Here is an 8574-nt window from a genome sequence, read left to right on the forward strand (position 1 = left end):
GTTTGTGCTGTCCTGGCACAAATTTAAATTTTAATTATTTGGCAGTAACACATTGTAAAGTGCAAATTATAAAATGTTTGCCATGCTTGGATGATAGAGGTGACATGGAGGGGGGAATATATATATATATATATATAAAAATATATATATAAATATAAATATAATAAACTGTACTTTGTTAATAAAATGTACTGAGGAGTAACACTTTTGCATGATCTTGACTTTGTTTTGCGAGGGCTCAAGTTTTATTTGCAAGATCTTGACTTTGAAATGGAGGAAGAAAAAAAAAAAAACATCTTGACTTTCAAAACTGAGATCAAGTTTAGAGTTCGTCCCGAGTAAAAAAAAAAATTCTCCCCTCCATGTCACCTCCGGGGCTCCGTAAAAACCCAAAATAGATTAGCATAGAAATAAGTATTATATGTCACAATGATGTGGGGGTGCTAGCAGCAATTCTTAGTTTTAGGTATTAGATTAGAAATTGCTAAATTAAGGTTACTTTAAAAGTAGCGGAGAAGCTTGATTTTCATTTGACCCTTGCTTGGGAAAGTGGTGATGGCGCAGTGGATGTGACACATGCCTTTGGTGTGGGAGATCTGGGTTAGATCCTCACTGCGATGTCCTGTACATCAACCAACGTGTCCCTGAGCGAGACGTTTAACCTCTAGTTGCTCCAGAGACGTGCAACCTCAGCAAAATTACATGTATGCATTTTTGGTTTGCTCTGTTTATCATTCAAGATGAAAGGTTTCTCACCTTGTGGGGTTTCAAGCATTGCTAAAAAGGTTTTACCTTCTACATTTTCTGCTATATCACTCACCACTGTGGCAGTCAAAGCAGGATGGAAAGCACACACACACACACACACCTGTTTTCCCTATCTTCGTCTTCACCCAGTCAAATACATTGTTTTGAGAAAACTAATGAATTATTGTGCATTTTACTTTGCTACAATAACAGATGATGAATGGGTCAGTGAGTAATTCCGTTTCGTAATGGAATGCAATTCTTTTCTAACAGTTTGTGCTTTAATTGCTTTCCTAAATTGCTTTTCTCCATTCATCATTGTTCATCATGTAATGAAATGTGCTGTCTGATCAATTAATTATCCTGTGTAATTATTTATTAAAGCTTGAGTGCGTTTCCTCAGCAACACTGAAGAAGCACACTTGTCAAGCAACTGAGGAGATCTAGTTAGCTATTGAAAGAGAATATTACCGTGTGTGGAGATGAATTAATGGATCAATTGAAGGAATTATGCAAGTTACATGTTGAAATTTCACAGTTATCAAAATACAAAATAATTTACAAAATACATTTGACCACACAAATGTGAGGAATATTCACATATTTACAAACTAATTGGAAAACTTTAATTTATAGATGAAATGTAATTATTCAAAGTGTTTCTCAAATTATTCTAACTAAAAGTCTAAGACAGTTTTATTGCTGTGTTGACAAAACATTACTGATGTAAACAAACCTTGAACAGTGTTAGAAAACATCCATAACATGAATTAAGTTGCTGTCTGGCGCTTGAGTCCCTGATCTGTCAATCATTTTGGGAGAGACTGGAATTTATTTGGTGGGGCGAAGCTTTTGTTCACACTTGCACTACTTATTGCAACTTAAAGACCAAACCTGTTAAACCTGAAGACACACCCTCTCTGTCCATGTGAGCGGAGGCTGAGACAAAAGGACCTACACCCTGTTGTTCATAACAGCATGCGAGCGTCAGGAAGGGTGAAGACGTGTGTTCACTACTCTCCCCTAAGAAAAAGTCTACACTACAAAAAGAAAAGACTCAAACGGACAGAGAGGCGACGCTAAAAGCCAAAAGGTAAGATCGTTACTCGCTTTCACTACTCTTAATGGCCATATGCCATTTCCTTTTCTAGTCGCTTTCATGGCCGAGGAGGCTGATGGAATTTCATTACTTATGATTGAAAACCAATGGAGTTTTGAAAGCAGAATGAGATGGAAAGGTGCACTCAAAATGCCAGTATACTCTCCAGATGCCAGCAATCTAATTTACTGTCAGTGGTAATAAATGTGGAGCCACCACATGGCACAGATAAGCAGTTATTTCACCATCAGGGTTATCACTTAATATCTGATAATGGCTGTGGGGAGCAATTGTATCTGACAGTTAAAACAGGGGGTCTCAACTCCTGGCACGAGAAATGATCATCAGTGTGGAAGAATTGTTAATCTGTCAAATCAATGTGACTTCACTCAATATAGTTTTCATAAAAGGGAGTTAGCCCGAAGTGTTAATGATTCACACTTGGGCGATGACTTCTTTTTTTTTTAATGAAACTGAACAGTTCTGCATATCATATGATCTGTTCTTATTTAAAAGGACCAATACATATGGTTAAGATATATCTTAATCAAAGACATTCAAAAGGGTAACAGTAGCCTGTCTAATATAATTTATTTCACATTAGATCTTTGATTATTCAACGTCCTCTACGTTTTAAGGAAGTGTTTAAAGCAGGAATGTACTCTGTGCCAATTAAAGCATTCCTATAACCAAAGATGGTCAAAACAACAAGCCTAGCAAGTGCAATGAACAAATGTTGACTCATAGCCTTCACTGATATAGTCAGAGCTGCAAAGTCTTAACAAACCAAACAAAAAGAATCACAGCATTATGACATTTTGGACACATGATGTGGTTACTGTAAAAAAAAGCCTGTATTGTGAAGCCTGAGAGCGTGGACGCATAATGTGGTTCATATTATTCCCTGTGAAAATTCAGCTATGCTTAAACTGTGACACACACACACACACAATTACATGCATGCCATTTCTTCACAGATCTGACCTGTCTATCCTCAAGTCATTATACTCCACTTGCTCTTTGAAACGAAAAAAAGAACGAAAATAAGATAGGCTAAAAAAAAAAGCCAAGCATCATGGGAAGAGGTGGAAGTGAGATATGGGACGGAGCGTTGGAGGACACAGTGCAAACTCAGCCTAAGAAACAGGAGGAGGAGAAGACGACGCCGACGACTAAAAGCTCGGGCAAAAGCTGTCCCAAGTGCTGCTTGCAGACAAGGAAGTGTCTGATGAGCGCAGAGTGCGGCAGGGCCCTTCAGATCTCCAGCGTCGTCGCCATGTGTGGAATGTGCATCCGCATGTTCGTATGTAAGTCTCAATCTCCGAAACAAGCTGTGAAAAATGCTTGGTAACACTTTATATTATCCATCACCAATAAATGGTCAAATGATATGTTAGAATGATGAGTTCACTGAAATGTAATAGTTGCTTAACTGTGAACAATGACATGGAAATTAATAACCCTAACTATTACTAAAGCTATAATTTATAGTTTGTTGCACACACAACATTTCACATATTAAATTAAGTATTTCTCAATGATCACGATATGATTTTACTTCAAGACATATGTGTAACCCGGCAATACACATTGCTTGAATGGCTATCACAAAGTAACAACTGTTACTGCAATACCTTGTGAATGGTTAATACATAATTTGTTAAGCATCTATAACCATTATTTAGGTTATTTAGACAGCTATTATCAGTGTACAAATATCAACTTTTTGTAGATTACTAAAAAGATATAATGGATCCAAAGACATGTTACTTGATGCTTTATAAACGACTTATTATTCATTAACTAAATTATAAGTATTAGTTGCAACATTATAAATATAGATAATATAAGTACAGATTTTATAAAGTCATTATTTTGTATTACACTGAACTAATGAAACTATATAACTATTACTTAGGCGTACAACGAGACACTCGGCTCACGAGACGAGATTGGGTTCACGAGAACGATACGAGATTTTAACGTTATTTTAAAGAAAACTTCAATTAAGAAATATGACTGGAAAAAAAGTCTTTCCTCAGAGAACCAAGGTTACAACGTAACCAAGCGTTTCATCGCAGCAGTGTGCAATGAAGTAGGCTACTCTTGATTTAAGACCATTTTAAGACAAGGGGAGAACATTTTTGTTTATTATCATTAAAAGTAAGGTTTTGCTTTCTGCTTTTGACATATAAAAAAGAATAGAAAGACAGCGAAACAGAGCAATCTGTGTGAGTCAGAGCCACACTGAACAGAGAGAGAGAGAGAGAGAGAGAGAGAGAGAGAGAGAGAGAGAGAGCGAGCGAGAGAGAGAGAGAGAGAGAGAGAGAGTGAGACCATACCCTCTAATTATCTTTGTACAATTGCAACTCTGCTACCACTCTGCAAAAGTCAGCTCATGGGCGTGGGATCTTCTATGCTAATTTACAGGTCCAAGCCAGACTCATCTTCAAATCCATATGTATTATAAGACCAACCAGGTCAGACTTTATCGACTGGCGGCTGATCTGCACTTTTGCCGATATTGCACGACAATTTTTACCACGATGAGAAGTCTTGTCCCATCTCATCCCAATAAGCAAACTTTATAAATCCTCATCACAGTGTTTGTTAACAGTAAAATATCTTAGCTAAAGTTTAAATAACTAACAATTTACCATTAATTAATTATGTTTTTGTTTTTTTTTATAAATTGTTACCAAATACTTCTATAACTGCTAGGCAACAATCATTAGTTCTGATGACAGACACAAATAAATAGCCCTGACATTAAAAGGTAAAAATGTCTTTCCATCTGCGTAAATATACTGAAATTAAAATTCCACCAAAGTTGAATTTATCCTCCCCACAAAAAAAATCTTAATGTTGATTTCCAATTAGTTGTGTTATTATTGTGTTACTTTTTTAATTACAGAACCCAGCCATGGACTTCAGGAAGAGCTTTTTCCAGGCTGCGCTGATTCTCAGCAAGCCCCAGCACACTTCAGGAGATTCATGCCAAATGGGTTTCTACTCCTCTGAGATGAAATCCGGTTCTTTTAGCTCAATTTCATCAGCAGAAGATCTCTTCATTCTCTAGCCACAAGTTATTAGTTTAACAAAAGCATTGCCTGTATGCAAAACAAACTAGAAAGACAATCATTATGAATGAATGAATGAATGGATGGAAGGATGTCCCTTTGATCTGCATATCTTTGTTAAAAGTTTTTTTTGGGATGATTTCTGATTGATCAAAATGCTCCAGTATTTACTCAATGCAGATGTTTACCTTTATATTTATTGTTTTCAATAATATTAATAATATATATTATGATGGTAGTGCTGATATGTGAATAAATGTGTATATACATATATATATTATACAGTGTAACCCCAACATTCTATTTTAAAATATGAGTAAGATGACCAGATGGTGGGGTTGGGGGGGACGACTGTGACACATCGGAACTAATGGAAAACTTCTAATAAAGCTTTCATTAACAACAAGGACAAAAGTGTATTCCATTGAATGAAACTAAAGATAGAGGCCTGTAGTTAATTAAAAACTTTTGACGAGCATGATGTAGTTACGACATCCTTTGCTGTCAACACCCTCGCCTGAGGTTATTTGGGAAAGTTGCTCAGTGCAAACACAGTAAACAGCTAACAAAAGAATGTACTCAATTACTTTCATAGTGATTTCACAAGTCAATAACATGGCTGCCTTTTTTGTGTGTCATTTTTTTCATCATACAAAAATGATATACTGAGGGACAAATGCAAGAAAATCAGGACCCAATTCATACAAGGCGTTCGGTCACCCTACAGATGAGCACCAGCAGTGTGAAACCAAACCAAACCAAACAGACCGAGGGCAAATTGCTCCAAGTTTACTTACTCACCAACTGATTTGGACAAAAGCAAACAAACTACAGGTGTGAAAACGCCCTAAGAGACTATTTTTACAGAGAAGTACAGTGCTTTGGTGCAACGACAATCACTAGAAGCTCAATATCAGCAAAAGCAGTAAACTTGAGGACACAAAGTTGTAGTCATAAAGTAGACAATGCTTCAAATAGGGATCGTGGATGCTTTACACACATCTTCAAGTCGGCAGCACAGAAGATGTGTACGATCACCACAGTTTTGAGGTGGGAACCCAAGATTAGTGTCAAGAAGTCAGTATCCGACCGTCTCACCTTCTGTTCCTGAGTTTTGGTGTTGAATAATGATCAGAAAGGTGTTCTTGAAGAACATGATGTCACGCAGGGAAGTTAACCTTTGCCCTTTTAGATTTAAAATGTTATCACTTCATAATTTTATACTATTAGACTTGTTTGGAATGTCATAATTAGCACATCAATTCTTGAGTTATGGCCCAAAACGTGTTCAGTGAGTTCACAGACACATTAACCTTTGTCCCCCCCACAGTCTAATCCATTCATCCTTGAGTTCAAGTGGGTGTTTGTGCCATATTTGAAGAAATTCCATCAAGCCGTTCCTTTGATATCAAGTTCATGAGAATGGGACAGATATATGACCCAACGGACAAACTAAAAACATGATGGTCATTGCCATTGCCGGCGCAGAAGCACAACAATTCCACAGCATCTAAATTCCTGCAGGATGCACTGTTCAGGTGCAACAAAAACACTCCCTACTGTAGTTTGGTTATTACTGAGAAGAATATGTGCGTTTATTTTAATTTGGATTAAGTGACATCAGAAGGCCTGCGCTGCTTGCCCTGGTATTTATTGTTAGGCCATAGTACAATTTCTTTCTGTGGCTTTTCTATATGGGATACACCACTACCACTTGCAAACTCTAAAATAATACATTTATTTTTACATGGTAAAACAAAGTCAGAAAATCTCACATTTTTTACTTTGTAGGGCAGCATGGCTTGCCCTTTCCAGTCGACAGCAGAAGCAGACACTATCAAGTAATCTCTTCATAGATAAGCAAGCAGGAAAGTGAGTCTATATGAGAATATAAAAAATTATTTCCTAGGTCTGTCTCGCCCATCTATTTTCTTCAGGGACTCCCTGGGGGGTAGCGGTGACATTTCAAAAACGACCCAGTGCCTAGCGCCTGACTAGGAACTCCAGAGTGCTGGATAATGCTGCTTTGATCATCTTGTACTTTCTCAGTTACGTCTCACATGCAAACTTCAACACCGCTCTAGACATGGAGTCTTACAGACCAGTAGAACTTCTTCATTCTGATGTTTGACACAGTGGCTTTAAAGACTCCTGCAATAGATCTTTTCTCATCAGAGCTCAGAGACGCAGCTAAAAAGTTCACAACATACATTTTTGGTCCCTTTCGATCATTGTAATGTTGAGGTTCAAACCCCTAGTGACAAAGTTGGAGTCTTTGAGCACCTTTGATTTCTGAGAATGATTTATCAGTCGTCTATCTTCCTCTTTTGCTTTTAATTTTGTGTTTTATTATTTCTATCATCTCTGCCTTTCTCTCCTCCCTGCCGCTGCCTCTTGTGTGCCACTGAGTCAGTTTAGGCATCACAATACAGGGGTGACATTTCAAGCAGACAGATTAGGGCCTCTCTCCAATTAATTTTGCTTTCCTCTCCCTGTTAAATACACAATCAACCAAAGGCAAAATGTCAGTGAAACAAACGAGGAGCCGCCATGTGGCTGACAATTACCGCCCAGCACCTCAGAAATGCCAATATGTTAAAGTGGGAGCAGTGTGTGGGTTGAATGGGGACAAATGGCAATCTTTGAGGAGCCTTGTTGCAGCAGCACTGAAACAGGCATGTCTGTGGTTACTTGCTATTCATATCTACTGTTTGACAGGTAACATGTTGGTGGAAAGGTCAAATGTTAGGGTTGGAATTGGTATTTAACATATGCTCTAAAATCTTCTTTAACCTATAGTATTTGTAATGACCATCGCAGGAAGGGAACAAATGAGATGACTTATTCACAAATGCATACGTTACTAATTATTTTACAGCAGCGGTAATTAGTCACCCCTTAAATTGATTTCCCCTTACCCCTTATATTGACTTTAAAAAACTCCAAAGCCTCCGCAGACAGATTGCAGAGAAAGAAAATGAGATATTGTAGAATAACAAGCAGCCAGCCTATGGTTTTTGGAGCTATTCAATGAGCATTGCAAGCTAGCTTAGCACCAGGTTGTGTCTAGATGTAAGCTTAGATTTACAAAAAAAAAAAAACTTGCAAGAATTGCTGCCTGACAACCTATCCTTCAATCCATTGTCATCAATACCTAACCTCAGCGAACAAATGGACACTCCCGAAATATCAAAATAAATGTAGTGTTACTGGGATAAGTAAAGGTAATGTAAATAAGACACCAACTGTTTTTGAAAAAAGGATTCAAATGACCTGTAATCTGTTAGTTACATTTGTCCAACCCAACCTCGTTCTCTCAAACTGCTGCAGGTCAAATGCTCAGTCTTTTTTTGAAGGGCAAACAGAAAAATGCACACATTACATGCAAACCATTTAGGCTTGCTAATTTGCTGAATACTGAATGAAACCAAGCTGTGAATGTCGGGAGAGGGACGGCAAGGGGTGTGGTCTTTGTGTGCAAATTATTGTAGTGTTGCCCACAGCCTTTTGTGAGGGAGCATGGATTATGCTGAAGGAGAACCAAATCTACTTTAACAAGCACAAACCTACATTGAGGTTGCACAGGATTTCAAGCTGCTCCTGTTGTGAACGAGCTGCGGCCCTCACTCATGTTGCCAGGTCCATCTG

General features: G+C 37.9%; 1 long non-coding RNA gene across 1 annotated transcript; it reads left to right on the forward strand.

The window, feature by feature from the left end:
• Positions 1–1655: 1655 nt before the first annotated feature.
• LOC116671704 (uncharacterized) lies at positions 1656–5335 on the forward strand. The gene is made up of 3 exons (XR_004327335.1): positions 1656–1840; positions 2824–3153; positions 4761–5335. It is a non-coding gene; the product is annotated as an uncharacterized LOC116671704 (long non-coding RNA).
• The last annotated feature ends 3239 nt before the right edge of the window (positions 5336–8574 follow it).

The sequence above is a fragment of the Etheostoma spectabile genome, chromosome 21, assembly GCF_008692095.1.
Source record: "Etheostoma spectabile isolate EspeVRDwgs_2016 chromosome 21, UIUC_Espe_1.0, whole genome shotgun sequence".
Classification (NCBI taxonomy): Eukaryota; Metazoa; Chordata; class Actinopteri; order Perciformes; family Percidae; genus Etheostoma; species Etheostoma spectabile.